Source organism: Paroedura picta, chromosome 8, assembly GCF_049243985.1.
Source record: "Paroedura picta isolate Pp20150507F chromosome 8, Ppicta_v3.0, whole genome shotgun sequence".
Taxonomy (NCBI): domain Eukaryota; kingdom Metazoa; phylum Chordata; class Lepidosauria; order Squamata; family Gekkonidae; genus Paroedura; species Paroedura picta.
In genome coordinates, this window is record NC_135376.1 from 16868759 (window position 1) to 16883903 (window position 15145).

Below are 15145 nucleotides of genomic sequence, written 5' to 3' on the forward strand. Positions count from 1 at the left end.
TTAAGACCAACAAAGTTTTATTAAAGGTATCATTGTAACTGAGGAAGTGTGCATGCACACAACAGCTTATAAGTTGAATAAAACTTCACTGGTCTTAAAAGTGCCACTGGCCTCAAACTTTGTTTTGCTGCTTCAGACCAACATGGAGGCCCATTTGAATCAATCTTCATCATTAAAATCAGAGACCAGTAGGACCTTTAAGATCAACAAAGATATATTCAGGGCGTGAATAAATCTCTGTTGGTATTAAAGGTGCTACTAGACTCTGATTTTATTGTGCTACTTCAGACCAACACGGTTACCCATTTGAATCTCACCTTCATCATTGTTCATCTTGTTGCTGTTAGACTTGATCTGATAGAATGATGTCACTTCCAGAGAAAATATGGAAGCTATGACAGACCTCTCTAGGACTGCCGATAACTCTGTGGTTTTACGATAGAGTTCACAACTATTCCTAAAGGGCTCTGATGTCGCTTCTGTGGTTTTACGATAGAGTTCACAAGTATTCCTAAAGGGCTCTGATGTCGCATGTGGGGGAGTGTAGCCAGCTGGGTGTGAGGAGAAGCTGCCATTCTTAACCACTGCAACAAGCAGGTGCAAATCACTTTTCCCTTGGAGTGTAGAGTCTAGGCAGTGGAGAGACCTTGGTAGGATTTAATGGCATGCAGTCCACCTTTCAAAGCAACCATTTTCTCTGGGGGAAGTAGAATAAATATTTTAAACAAAGAAGTTATTTATGTACTCCAGATCTCATTTGTAATTCTGGGAGCTCTCAGGCCCTCACCTGAAGGTTCAGAAACAAGAAGGCCCAATGTTGTGGGTTGAAAAATAGACCAACAAGTTTGAGGCTTGAGTAGGAAATCAAAATACTGTTTAATGTGGTCACTAATGTGAATCTTAATCCAAAGGCTGTGCTCTTTGCCAAAAGACACTCCCTAAATTTAGGGAAGTACAAAAATTTGTAACAGGTCCAGCTGCAGCTAATTGCTAGCATCTTTCAAGGGCATTTAAATCTCATCTGTGATTTTTTTTCTGCATGTCTTCCCCAATATGAAAGATCACTTTGAAGAGGCTCTGATGCAGTAAAAATGGCTAATATTGTATTATATCTTTATTTTGTGTTTTATTCATTATTATTGTTATAGGAAAAACATCATTTACTTTGTCTTTGTAGAATATTCCTGAAGAAGACTTTAATAAGTTGAAACTGATCATTATTGGGGATTGCTTAGAATCATAGAATCATGGAGTTGGAAGGGACCTCCTGGGTCAGCCAGTCCAACCCCCTGCACTATGCAGGACACTCACAACCCTATCGTACATCCGCTATAACCTGCCACTCCCTTGAGCCTTCACAGAATCAGCCTCTCCATCAGATGGCTACCCAGCCTCTGTTTAAAAGTTTCCAAGGATGTTCCACTGAGGAACCACTGTAACTGTCAGGAACTTCTTCCGGATGTTTAGACGGAATTTCTTTTGAATTAATTTCATCCCATTGGTTCTGGTCCGTCCCTCTGGGGCAAGAGAGAACAACTCTGCTCCATCCTCTATATGGCAGCCTTTTAAATACTCGAAGATGGTTATCAGATCCCCTCTCAGTCGTCTCCTCTCCAGGCTAAACAGACCAAGCTCCCCCAACCTTTCTTCATAAGTCTTGGTCTCCAACCCCCCCCCCCCTCCATCTTTGTTGCCCTCCTCTGGACACACTCCAGTTTGTCTACATCCCTCTTGACTACTATGTTTTTTGTACTTCTATGTTTTACATTGAGTTGTTTGTTCAGACTGTTACCAATATTTGTTAGGGAGTTTCTATTGGCAAAGAGCACAGGCTTTTCATTTTCATCAGTGGCCACATGAAACAGTATTTGGATTTTCTACTAGCCTCAATTCATTTCCCCCCCCCCCAATTTTTCAACCCATCTGGAGATCAGCAACCTTAATTGAACTTAATTGAACTTCCAGAACATGCAGTGATGTGATCGCTTAAGACACAAAGGCATTTGACTTTCAGCTGATAGGCAGGATTCTAAAAGCAAACAGCCAAATCGGATTTTATCTAACCATTTTTATCCTTTGCTCTGATTGTCACTTTTATTGGGATGAGCCTATTGATAAAAGAAACCAGGTAGAGACCAGTACACACGAGAGTCCTTCTTGAGAAAGCATCTCGTGTTTCCTTGGATTCTGAACATTCTGTGGAGCAGTTCAAGGTCGCAGACAGAAGTAGCCAGGCATTTCTGATTGAAAAATCAGTCACACTCCACTCAGCGGTCAAAAGGCAAGTCTCTCGAAATTTCTAACTAGGCTGCAGTTTAGTTAGAGAAGATTTTTCTTTGTGTGAGAGCTGGATTGTAGCCGGATCACAGAAAATGCAGGAGGGAGAATAACTGCCCATCTCAAAAACGTTCATGCTTTCCTCTCTTCTTGGGATGCCTCCTTTGCGTGCTTTGTTCACAAACACACACTCCAGTAGTAGGCCATGTATATGTGCTTGTGAGTTCTCTCCTGGGGACTCAATCCCCAAGTGGGTGGGGCCTGATTTAGATGGGAGGCCCATGAGACAAAAAGGATATTCAGACTTCCCTCCCATGTTGTTTTATTGTAAACTGCAGCATCATTTTTATTTCTCCTTTTAGAAGCTTCACCTGTACTGATGGGGTATGCAATGGTTTCTCCAAAAGAGCAAATAACGTTCCTCTGTGGCTGTTTTGAGTCAGAAAAAATGTTGCATGGGGAGGCGTAAATGCCATGAAAACGCTAGAGGGCATCACCCCAAGGGTCAGACATGACCCAGTGCTTGCACAGGGGATACTTTTACCTTTACCTTTAGGCCACCAATTTATGCATGCTTCAGGGAATAGCCCCAGTTTTCTACCCCCAAGGAACCTTCACATCATGGCACTCTAGGAATCTTCCCTAGTACCTATGTTAAAGACCACAGAGACTATGGGAGGCAACCTAAATTGTTCCCTAGATATGGCATCCTGTCCTGCCTGAATTCTGACCTCTTCACACACTTATTGAGTGTGTTGAAAAACCTATTATAGATATCATTGCCCCTATCCAAATAGGGCCACACACAGATGGGAACTGATTCTTACTGGGGAACTCACATGTGTTATGTCTGACTGACACGCCTTGTGTTGGACCTGGACTTAATTCAAGGACAGTTTATTGTGTAGTACAAACTAGCAGGAGGACCTCTAGGGAGTGAAAAGGACAGTTCCTCCTGCTTGTTGTCTCAAAATTCTATTTGACATACTTGTTAAATCTAAGGTTTTGGTTGGTATATTGGAATTTTTTTGTATTCATAAGATACGCTAGACAAAAGACCAAGAGACTGCTTATAAGTACCAGATTCTAATGTATGCTATATCATATTCCTGCAGGGCTTCAAATGATGTTTTCCTAGGCATGCTTACTGTGCAGGCAACTGAAGACACTATCTGACCATCTGGTCCAACCCCAGACAGACTGATAGCCACCCAAACACAGCCATCCAGTTGCACATACATACTCCGGGGCGCATGTCATTTGAGCTGTCCTCTATGAGAAATGGAGACGGGCAAAGATCACGTTGAGCTTTTTTATTAATTCAGGATAGAAAGATGGATAGATCACAAAACTCAGCCCTGGACGCGGGTAATCAATTATCAGCCTTGGAGATTATTTTTCTTTCGGTAGCAGTACGTTCCATGCACTCAGATTCCTGGCTTGATGTAATCAAGTATAGGAGAGAGACATTTATCATGTGAAATACACCTTCCTTTGCCATCCTCATAATCACTTCTGGGCACGGTGGTCCCCGTGGCACGTGAGAGAGGAAGATGTCACTGGTGAGTGAGGGCATGCTGAGACTTGGTCTTTAATCTGAGACGGAAAGTTCCATTTGGGGTGACGGCAAAGGGGGACCCTTGTAGAATGTACGAAATGAAGGAGCTGCAGTGGCAAACGAGGCTCTGAGAAATTAGCATCGGAGGGTATTTGTTATTTATTGATCCAGCGGCAGGCATCAAGGGAGCATCATGCCGAACAACTGGATCTGTGTCTTCCTGCAAGAAACAGAAAAGGGAAGCTCATTTGAAGGCTCAGGTTAAGAAAGATCGCATTGACGTTTTAGTAAAAGGAGCCGATGAAAGAGCAGATTTTGCTGATCCGAGTGGGGATGCTGACAGGTGCACCCTAGGATACTTGTCTTGACATGCAGGAGGCTGCATTCCTGGAATGCAGGTGGCTTAGTGAGTCACTGTAAAAAACATTGTTGCTTGTGGTTTAGCCTAGCCTGGTTTCCCCCATGGTGATTTAGAAGCATTCTAGAGAACAAACTGGTACTGGCAAAGAGCTGGAAGCAGTCATCACAGGACTCCATAGCAAAAATGCCACAGAACCTGAGTAGGAATGGTTTGCCATTGCCTGCCTCTGTGTAGCTACCCTGGACGTTCTTGTTGGACTTCCTTCTAAATGGGAATCAGGGCCAACCCTGCTTAGGTCTGGTGAGATAGGACTAGCCTGGCCCATCTACTTCAGGGCAGCCTCCAGCTACACCTTATAAAAACAGCAAACCAGGCAGGAAACTGGTAAAGTGTAGTGTTCCCCTTTGGCCACCCAGACATCTTCTCCAGAAGGGTATGATGGTTAGTGGTATTGAAAGTCACTGAGAGGTACAGGAGAACAAACAGGGACGGATGCCTCCTCCAATACTCCCAGCCAAGGCTGTCAGTCACAGAGGCCAAGGGTGGTGTTGAGTCTGTGTTGAAGATGGTAGGGTGGGCTAGCAAAGGAAAAGGCTCTCAAAAAGCTGGGACTGAGGTGGGTTGCATTCCTCTTCCTCCTCCTCCTCACAAAGTTACATAACAGGTCCAGATTCTGCACAAAAACAACCTTCCCCACAAAGGGACTTTTCCTGCTGTCTCTCCTGTGCAACATGTTTTGGGGGAAGTTTGGTCAGGGCATCAAACTCCCCATGGTCAGGGGCCTGTATAAGGTGGCTGGCTGCGAGAAGGGCCAACCCAGCGAGAGAAGGCAAATGGCTTGCAGGGTCAAAGGTCCTGGGGTGGGGTCCAAAAGAGGTCTGCACTTCTCTTTGGCACCTTAGGTTGTTACATCTCCCTTGGTTATACCCACCTGATAGTGTTTTTGAGTACCGCAAATGCTTTACAACCATTGCCTTTTGTTAACTTAAGAATGTCACTTTCTTCATCTGTGAAATGATAGTAGGCACGGCTAAGTATTCAGAAGCTGGCTGGAGACTGCATGTGCATGTATGTATCTGTGCAAGGATCATAGAATCATAGAGATGGAAGGGAGCCCCTGCACTATGCAGGACACTCACAACCCTATCGCTCATCCACTGTAACCCGCCACCCCCTTAAGCCTGCACAGAATCAGCCTCTCCGCCAGATGGCTATCCAGACTCTGTTTAAAAATCTCCAAAGATGGAGAACCCACCACCTCCCAAGGAAGCCTGTTCCACTGAGAAACTGCTCTGACTGTCAGGAACTTCTTCCGGATGTTTAGACAGAACAGAATCAGACACGAGTATGGACCACGTAGCCCATAATATTCTGTACTTTAATGAATGTGTCACAGTCTGCTTCTAAACATGCAATGATTGCTTTCTTATGCTCTCTTTTCATCTATGAGGGACATTGTGCTTCAAGAAAATACAGATGGGTACACTGGAGGGCATTTCCCATCATGCTTAAGGAGAACTGAGTTGCTTTACAACGAGCTCTCCCTTATTTCTTACAGGCTCTTTCGAAGATAATCAGGTTTTCAAGGGTTTTTGTTTTTTTTTTAAATCAGGTCGGGTTTAACTCTGGTTTGTTTTGTGGCAAGAGAGAATACCAAGGGGGGAAAGAAATTGTAGCAGCATTTCTTGACATTGTTAAAGTGCTTGGGATTTTTTTAAAAAGAGAGTAAATGAGTTGTCTGTATTGAATGATACGTTTACGACTCCAGTGGCACTTAAGAGAAAAATCAGATGAATTACTCCAGCAGAAAGTTCATTCAAGGAGCTATAAAACCTGACACCCACACCCACACCCCGGCCCGCGCTAATAGTGTGATTTCAAGCATGGATTCATTCCTCATTTTTTGATGTTGCCAAAAAAAAAATAATAATGTTGGTTTTGATCAATTCTGTGACTTCCTTGAGATAAAACAGCAGTGTTCGGCAGGCCTGACTATATATTCACAAAGACAAATCTGCTTTGTCTTGCGTGTTCAGGTAGATCCACTAAAGAGCAATTGGAATGACTAGGGGGAAAGAAAACAAAGAAGAATAGACTCTCTGCAGGTCTCACTTAGCCAGAAAAAACTATTAATATCTGTCATTAGTGCAAGGAAGAATCGGAAATGTCAAGGGAAAGCAGTTGCATAAATGTTCTACTTGTACCCCTGAAAATAAAATAAAAAGTTATTTCAAGACAGAATGGAGGTACTAAAAACCAATAACCAAAATGTATCTCTTATTCTGAAACCATCTGTATTAGGATGTATGAGTCTCATCCAAATTGTTAGCTCCTGGTAGAGAGGTTTTCTGTGTCTTGCACCTGCTGGGCAGAAATGGAAGACAGTAACACACACACACACACAAAACCAAGATTCTCAATTGTTGACCTACATCGGGATGGGATTGTTGCTCAGCATGAGGGCATGTACTTGGCCACAGAAAATTCTATATCCACTCCCCCCAGCATCTCTAGCTTAAAGGGTTAGGTAGAAAATGCTGTGAAAGACCTCTGTCTGAGACACTGACCATAGCCGGATTCCATGCAAGGCAAGTGTGTGTGTGCTTATGATTTTTCTAGTGAGTTTGATCGTGTGATGTGTCCAAAGTAAGTGAACTTTAGCCATAATATCTTCCCTTCCAATGACATAGATGGTTTTCTCCTCTCTAAAACTATCTTGGGGGGGGGGGGGCTCCCCATAAAAGACAGTAAACTTCACTGGTCTGCATTTGACACCCTTTCTTGTCTGTCTGTCTGTCATCTATCTGTATGTCTGTCTGTCTGTCTGTCTGTCTGTCTCTATGGACTTCTATATTGCCCTCTCATGACTAGTCACCATGCCACAGTTTAAAACAATTTTAATAACAATACATCTAAACCAAATAAGTTATCAATAGAAAATAATTAAAATTTAATTACTACTTAAAACCACTAGCCCCATGGAGTCAAGAAAGGGGGAGAGGGGGGAGGGAGGTTTGAATGAGATGTCCAGTCAGTTGGACTCAACCATAAACATGGCAGAGGAGCTCCATCCTGCAGGCCCTGCAGAACTCAATGAGTTCAACATGGCCCTTATTGCTCCTGGAAACTCTTACCACCAAGCAGGAACCAGGTCCAAGATGAGGCCAAGCTGTCTCTGATGCTGTCTCTGGATGAGGCCAAGCATGCCTCTTTGGGGCTGAGAACCTCCAAATGGTTAGAATTAGCTGATCAGAGAATTGTCTGAGGGACGTATTGATATAGGCAATCCCTCAGATGTGCTAGTGAGCATGGTGTTGACACATGTAGGAAGATTGTGCTCATAGGTGTTGTCCCATGCTTTTTTGAACATTCCCCATAACATGAATGGAGCAAACACTCCCTATGCATGCAAACTCCATGTCCATAAGCCAGCAATCATGTGTAGGTGCATGCGCGGCTAGTGCATCCTTGCCTGTTCTTCACTTATATGCATTGATTTCAAAACAACAAACAACAGAGGAACACAAAATTGATCACATTTTTCTTGGCTCCAGAGTCAAACAATATCTCAAAGGACACATGAACAGATGAAGCAGCTTTACACTGAATTAAACCATTGGTCCATCAAAATCAGTATTGCCTACACAGACTGGCAGCAACTCTCGATTATCTCAGGCTAAAGGCTTTCATATCAGCTACTACCTGGTCCTTTTTTAACTGGAGATACTGGGGATTGAGGCTGGGACCTTATGCATGCCTAGCAGTTGATCTACCACTGAGCTATGGCACCTGCACAAGTAATCCTTTGCTGCTCAATTCTCAGATCAAGGTGGTCCCAAATAAATGTTCTACCTCATACTGTGAAAGAGGAGACAGTTGTCTTTATAAAATTTCTTCACCAAGAGCCAGGGCAAACATGGGGAGGGGGAAGGGTTGCCTCTTCATGTCAACTGTATACAAGCTTTGAGTATAAGAACAAAGTCTATTGGTTTATATGCAATGCCTTCCTCTAGGAATCATGGGACTTATGGTTTGGGAAGCTACTGAAAGTTTCCATCATTCCCTGAGGAGATGGAAGGCTTGTCAAAGCAGCTGAAGTAGAATGTCAACAGGCTTTTGACAAATAGAATTTGTGCCAGAATGAAAAGACAGTTTGGGGGACTTATGATGAATTTGAGCCAACAAAATCGCACAGCAAATGATATTTGGTTTCTAATTTTTTTTAAAGAAAAAATCTGGTGGTTGTAAGGTGCCGAGCTGTTGATAGTGTCGACCAAATCGACTGTATCATCTTTAACACCGAGCTCCTTGAAAACAAGCCCTGTACCAAGATGGACTCACAATAACCACTTCCTCCCCTCGGGAGTCCCTGGGATGCAATCGATAGCTGGCAGACTGCGTGGGGAGATAGGAAGACAGCCTTGGCACACTGCAATACCGGGAAATGGACAGCTCAAAGAGAATACGACACAGGCCAAGTTATTGCTGATTTTTGTGTACAGATGCTGTTGTTTCTTTTTAATTACATATAACAGCTCACTGGGAAAACCACACATTCCCCAAGATTGGGGGTATAAAGCCAAGAAATGAAAGACTAACCACTGAGGTTGGTACTAAACATGCAACTGAGTCTTTTCTGAAACACGGTACTTATTTCCTTATGCTTTTATATTGTCTTTCCCAATAATTTCCCTAGGGCGGCGCACAAACTGACCATATAAACTTAGAATCAATACAGTTCCAAATTTAATAACAGCAGCGTCAAACCTTATAAAGTATATAAAAATAGCAGCAGATTGAAAACGACGGGCATTAGGCTGCGATACTTACAGTAGATGCCTAAACAGAGTTAAATACTTCTAACTCCACTGAAGACAGCGAGATTCTGTTCGGGATTGTTCTGTTCACCCTGAATGGACAACGTAGGGTGTTTTATCCCCCTAGGATGAAACACTATCAGCCTATGGCGGACTGGGAGTCATCGAACCTTCTATTTCTCCCTCTAGGGGATAAATACATTTGAACTAATTTAATGATTCTGCCATCTTTTTGGGATAGATTTGAGAACTTAATGGCTGCCGCATCTTGTGCTTTCACTGTTGTATCGGTCTCTGTGGTTTTTAACGGGTATTTTATTGGGGTTTTAAACAGACTTTTGTAACCCGCCACGAGCCGTATGGGAGTGGCGGGTAAGAAATCAGATAGATAGATAGATAGATAGATAGATAGATAGATAGATATAGATCCCCAGATATCAGTTCCCCTGGAGAAAATGGCTGCTTTCAAAAGTGGACATAGTGTTATACTTCGCTGAGGTCCCTACCCACCCCAAATCCTGCCCACTTCTGGTGCCATCCTCAAATTCTCCAGGAATGTCCCAACATGGAGCTGGCAACCCTATAGTGAGTAGAGAGGCGGCAGGACTAGCACCCTTGAAAAAACTCCCTCTCTCTTTACAATGAGTATGACATGTGTGATGCAGTCTCTATTAAAGGGCCTCTGTGTTTCCATGTCATTTCTGTTATCCTTGACACTTCAAGTTCACTGCAAAGATGAAGCAAGCAAGCAAAAAAAAAAAAACAATGTCCCTTGCTCACAAATCTCCAGTCTTCAATTCGCTTCTGCTTTATACGTTGGTTTGTAATGGTATTGGCATTTGCTGAAATAAAACACAAAATCAAATCACCCGCACTTTGGGGCTTTGCCTAATATCCTGGTTCAGGAACCTTGAGAAACAATCAATTATTGTTTGGTTTGCATTTGAAGGTGAAAAGAGTAATGAGCCTCCGTAGGGGAAACTGGGGATAATAGCCTTATAGAAATGAAAGAGAGGAACAGTTCCCTAATGTCCAGAGATATGAGTGTGTTTCATAAACAACAAGGGGGGTATTCATATCTGCAATTGTTCAGGACATACATTGATAAATAATGCATGCGTGCTTTCTTTATGAACATTAAGGCCATTTCACAGTTTTACCTGATAAAGTACCTGTTGCTAGCCCATAAAGGTAAAAGTAAAGGTATCCCCTGTGCAAGCACCGAGTCATGTCTGACCCTTGGGGTGACGCCCTCTAGCGTTTTCATGGCAGAGTCAATACAGGGTGGTTTGCCAGTGCCTTCCCAAGTCATTACCATCTACCCCCCAGCAAGCTGGGTACTCATTTTACAGACCTCAGAAGGATGGAAGGCTGAGTCAACCTTGAGGCGGCTGCTGGGATTGAACTCCCAGCCTCATGGGCAAAGCTTTCAGACGGCTGCCTTACCACACTGCGCCACAAGAGGCTCTAGCTAGCCCATAGAACCTCCAAATAACAGATTACATCTGATTTGCTCAAGAGATCTACTCACTATTAGGGAATTATTAGGAAGGGGCTGAAAACAGCTGCCAATGTTGTAATACCCTTAGGCAGATTTATAGTGTTGACCCCTTTGGAATCCTATGCACAGTTCGGGTTCACTGTACCTCAAACAAGGTATTGCCAAGCTGAACAATGTATAAAAGAGAGCAACCAAAAGGGTTGAGGGATTGAAGCAGCTTTTCTACGAGGAAAGGCTAAACCCCTTCTTTCTCATCCAGGGTTTCTTGACGGCCCTGGAAGGATTTCATGAATAGTTGGGAGTTAATTCATAAAATATTGAGAAAGGTTGGCTTAAACAGGAGGCTTTTCTGATTAGAGGAGAAATGATCTGTTTATCATATGGCATGTGTAGTATAGCTAGTCTAAGTCAGCATTGTGTAGCTTTCAAGATCTGATAGGACTGGGTTTCCCTGGACTATCCAGGTCAGGACTGGAGAAAAAACGAGGAAAGGGTTTATGATAGAGGCAGGTTGTTGGGGTGGGGAGAGGCCTTGGGGTTATGGTACTCACTGGTATTGAATACAGGTACCTTTCTGCAGGAATCTCTCAAATCCTGAGGGGAAAATTGGTAGAAATTGGCACAACCTTATATATGAATACATGGACTTTATTTTTAAAAGGGTTTTTAAAAAATAAGATTATGTATGGAACAGAAAAAGTGGGTCCAAAGAAGGTTTTTTGTCCTCTCCTATATTTATTTATATTTTTTATTTCTTCGATTCTTATGCCACCCCTCTCAAACAAGTCATCTCAGGTCACCCAATGAAGCTGATGGATAATAGGAAATACTTCTTTAGTCAATGAGCCATGGAATTCTGGAATGCATTGCCGGTGAACATAGCGATGGCCTAGGTAGATTCCCAGAGAACTGGTTTATCAATGGTTGCTGGCCATGATGACAAAAGGGAAGCTTTATGGCCTGGAACAACAATCTTCTGCATACCACCTGCTGGCAGGCAATGTTGGAGGAGGACTTGGCCTCTGTGCTCCGTTTGCTGGCCCTCTAGGTCAGCTGTGTGAGACAAATCTGCTCAAGAAAGGCAATTATGTTTCCAGGTGTAGATCAAAGCAACGTGTTAGATGCTGAAAGGTTTTCAGGCACTGAGTCTAGAATGCTTCTGGAAAGAGTTCATCTCACGTGAGCTTTATGAGATACAAGATTTTATTGATGCCTGTGGCCCTCAACAGAAAGCTTGCCTGGGGCTTCTCGGATCACTGAAATTACAGAAGTGTCTTCAAGATCTTTTTCAGGAAATGTTGAAACAAAGGAATATCACCGGGTTTCAATGTAAAACATAATAGGAAAGGTCTTCAGCCTCAGGTTCTTCACAAATGTATAAGTGAAGAGCTAAAGGTACACAGGGGTAACAGCCAGAAAGTAAAGCCAATGGCATGGTTTGAAAATGTAAATGGGTAAAAGCCATTTGGAGATTTTGTAATGAGATGGTAACGAAATAATCAGAGGTGAAATGAACTTTAAAAAAAATAGCTTGAAGATATTTCAAACCATCCCACTGTGTTCCAGATCTGCTGAAATCTAGAACCAGAGAACAGAAAACTTCAGCTTTACAAGATGTTTAAACCATATTCCATAAGCAGCACTCATTCTGTATCATGAAAAACACCATCAATTCACTTCTGTGAGGAAATCCAATACGTTATAAAAATAAGCTTCTATATTTTGTGTTTGCATGATAGAATCACTATAGTATAAATAGTAAGCTTTCCAATCTCTGAAGAGGAATGCATGCCTACTACAATTTAAAAATCTAAAAAGAATTCAGAACGGCCACACCAAGATCAACATAATTCTTCCATCTGTATAAATTAATGAAAATTCATCTCATTGGCAACTCTTTTCTGATGTTGCTTGTGGCACGACTTACTCTTTAAGGGTGCACCATTATTCTCCACTAAGTACATCATTTGGATCAGGGGTAGCCAAACTGCGGCCCTCCAGATGTCCATGGACTACAATTCCCATGAGCCCCTGCCAGCGAATTGTAGTCCATGGACATCTGGAGGGCCGCAGTTTGGCTACCCCTGATTTGGATATTTCTAGCCCAGCATGTCTTGTCCGCAGTCCTATTTATCAGCTCCTCTGTATTTGCAGAAAATCTTCATTTTAATCGGGGTATGCAGTTCCTGCCTGACCTTTATTCCTTTATTTATTGCACCATTTATTCTGATAATAGAAAGTTCATGAGAAGTGTTAATATTACCTGAGATGCAGTTAAGATGAGGTGAAATGTTAATATCATGTTCGTCAGAAGTGGGGAAAGATATAGGTGTTTTCCATTCAATGCTAAGGGATATGATGGTGAACGAAACTAGCGAATCAGTCCACTTGTTTTGGTTCTTCCAAGAATTTTGGAAACGGCATATTTCTAAACCTGCTTTCCTACATTGGACGTGATACAAGAGACCAGTGATGAGACATTTCCACAAATCTTTTTAAAAATACGGCTGCAACACATGTTTACTTTGCAGATCAGAGATGAAGATGAGATGACACGTCACCCCAGGCACCTGGGTAAGAATTTACCACTTTGTAATGTTAATGTTAATGTTGGATTAAATAACTTTCCCAGGTACTCCAAAGGTTGAAGAATCACCTCCCTTGTAAAGCCTTTCCAAATTCCACTCTGCAATGGTAATGGAATGTCAATTCATGAGTTAACAGATGTCACTCTGACATTAAAAAAAAAAAAATTTGCTTTTGGGACCTGTTGCCAGCAATGTGAGGAATGTGCTTGTGTGTCAGAATCTACTTTGGTTATTTTTGCTTTAGCTGGTAATCATAGAATCATAGAATCATAGAGTTGGAAGGGGCCATACAGGCCATCTAGTCCAACCCCCTGCTCAACGCAGGATCAGCCCAAAGCATCCTAAAGCAGTCATTTCCCACTAGATTCAAAGGGTTGGCCTCATTTTTTTTTTTTAGAGAGAATCTTTGCCTTTTGGGGAGTAGCTCAGAGATCCACAGAGATATTTGGGAGGGAGAAAGATGGGATGAGATGAGAGAACATGGTCATAGAGGAGGGAGGTTAATGTAGGGTTGCGAGCTCTGGGTTGGGAATTACCTGGAGGCTTTATGGGAGGAGCTGGGAGTGGGCAAGATATGAAGCAGGAAGAAATCTTAGTGGAGTATAATGGAATGGAGTCCACTACCAACTCTAATGGCATGTGCCCAAATATGAAGCGACTACGTTGAACAGAATACTGTCACTCCTGGTTTTATATCTCAGCAACTATCTGAGCCAGTTTGGTGTAGTGGTTATGAGTGCAGACTTCTAATCTGGCATGCCGGGTTCGACCTTGGGCTCACCACAGCACTGATAAAATTGTTCTGACCGGGCAGTGATATCAGGGCTCTCTCAGCCTCACCCACCCCACAGCGTGTCTGTTGTGGAGAGAGGAAAGGGAAGGCGACTGTAAGCCGCTTTGAGCCTCCTTCGGGTAGGGAAAAGTGGCATATAAGAACCAACTCTTCTTCTTCTTCTTCTTCTTCTTCTTCTTCTTCTTCTTCTTCTTCTTCATCATCATCATCTCACATGGATGATAAGTATTTGTTCACTAGAAAAGTGGCATGTTATGTTACCACTTGTTCATTAAGCGTTTTTAACTAATGACCATTTTTTTTCCCTTGTTGGTAATGTCTGGTATCTTGTTCTAACCTCATCCTTAATAAATGGCATCCCGTCCCAATATTTTGAAAGTGTGAGTATAATCCTCTCTCTGGAGACACAGATTCAAATTCATATCATCCTACTGCCTTTTTCAGCAGTTTGCTTTATGGCAGTCTCGCAGCACTGTGATTTAGCAAGAGAGAACAGGGTTTTTCACACCGCAGTCTGTTGCTTTTGTCTTCTCACAGCGCACAGGAGGAGAGATATCTTAAAATAAGCATATTTACAATATTTACAAATCAGAATGCAGGTATTCAGTTAGATTAAGAAACCATGACCCATTCTGCACACATTGGATAATGTGCTTTCTTTCTGTCTTTTTTTCCCCCAGCCGGCCAGCCCCTTTATTGAAAGGACGTGGTGGAGCAGGGGGAGGGTCTCGCCATCTCTGGCCATCGTCATTGTTGCTGGTCCATCCTGGCGCTCCAGGTGGCTGGCCGTGGGTGGGCTCAGCTCAGTCCCGCTCAACTAAGCCGATGTCCTTGGCGTACTGGCAAAAGCACTGGCGGCACATGTTGAGGCTGTACCATGGCAGTTCGAGCACACCCGGCAGGAGAGCGAGCCCTGCCCAAACTTCTGTGGGAGGCTCCAGTAGAGCTGCTGCTGGCCCATTGTGGTGGTGTCGTGCTCTCGGATAATGTGCTTTCGATGCCCTTTAGAAGCAGATTTCCCTGTTCTGCACAGGAAAATCCAGCTGCGAAAGTATACTGAAAGTGCATTACCCAACGTGTGCAGATTGGGCCCAGGATATAACCAAGGTCCTCGGGCACATGGTCTTTAGCAAACAGCGATGTTCTAAAAGTTATAAATCAATCAAACAAACAAACAAACATATGTTTTCTCAAGGGAAACAATAAAAAGTCCAGGGCTATTGCCTTTTCGGTTTCCCCTCAACCTTTCT

At 43.0% G+C, this 15145-nt stretch overlaps 1 pseudogene; it reads right to left on the reverse strand.

Annotated features, from left to right (window-relative positions):
* Nucleotides 1-14698: 14698 nt before the first annotated feature.
* On the reverse strand, nucleotides 14699-14856 carry LOC143842581 (small ribosomal subunit protein uS14 pseudogene; annotated as a pseudogene).
* Between the last annotated feature and the right edge of the window lie 289 nt (nucleotides 14857-15145).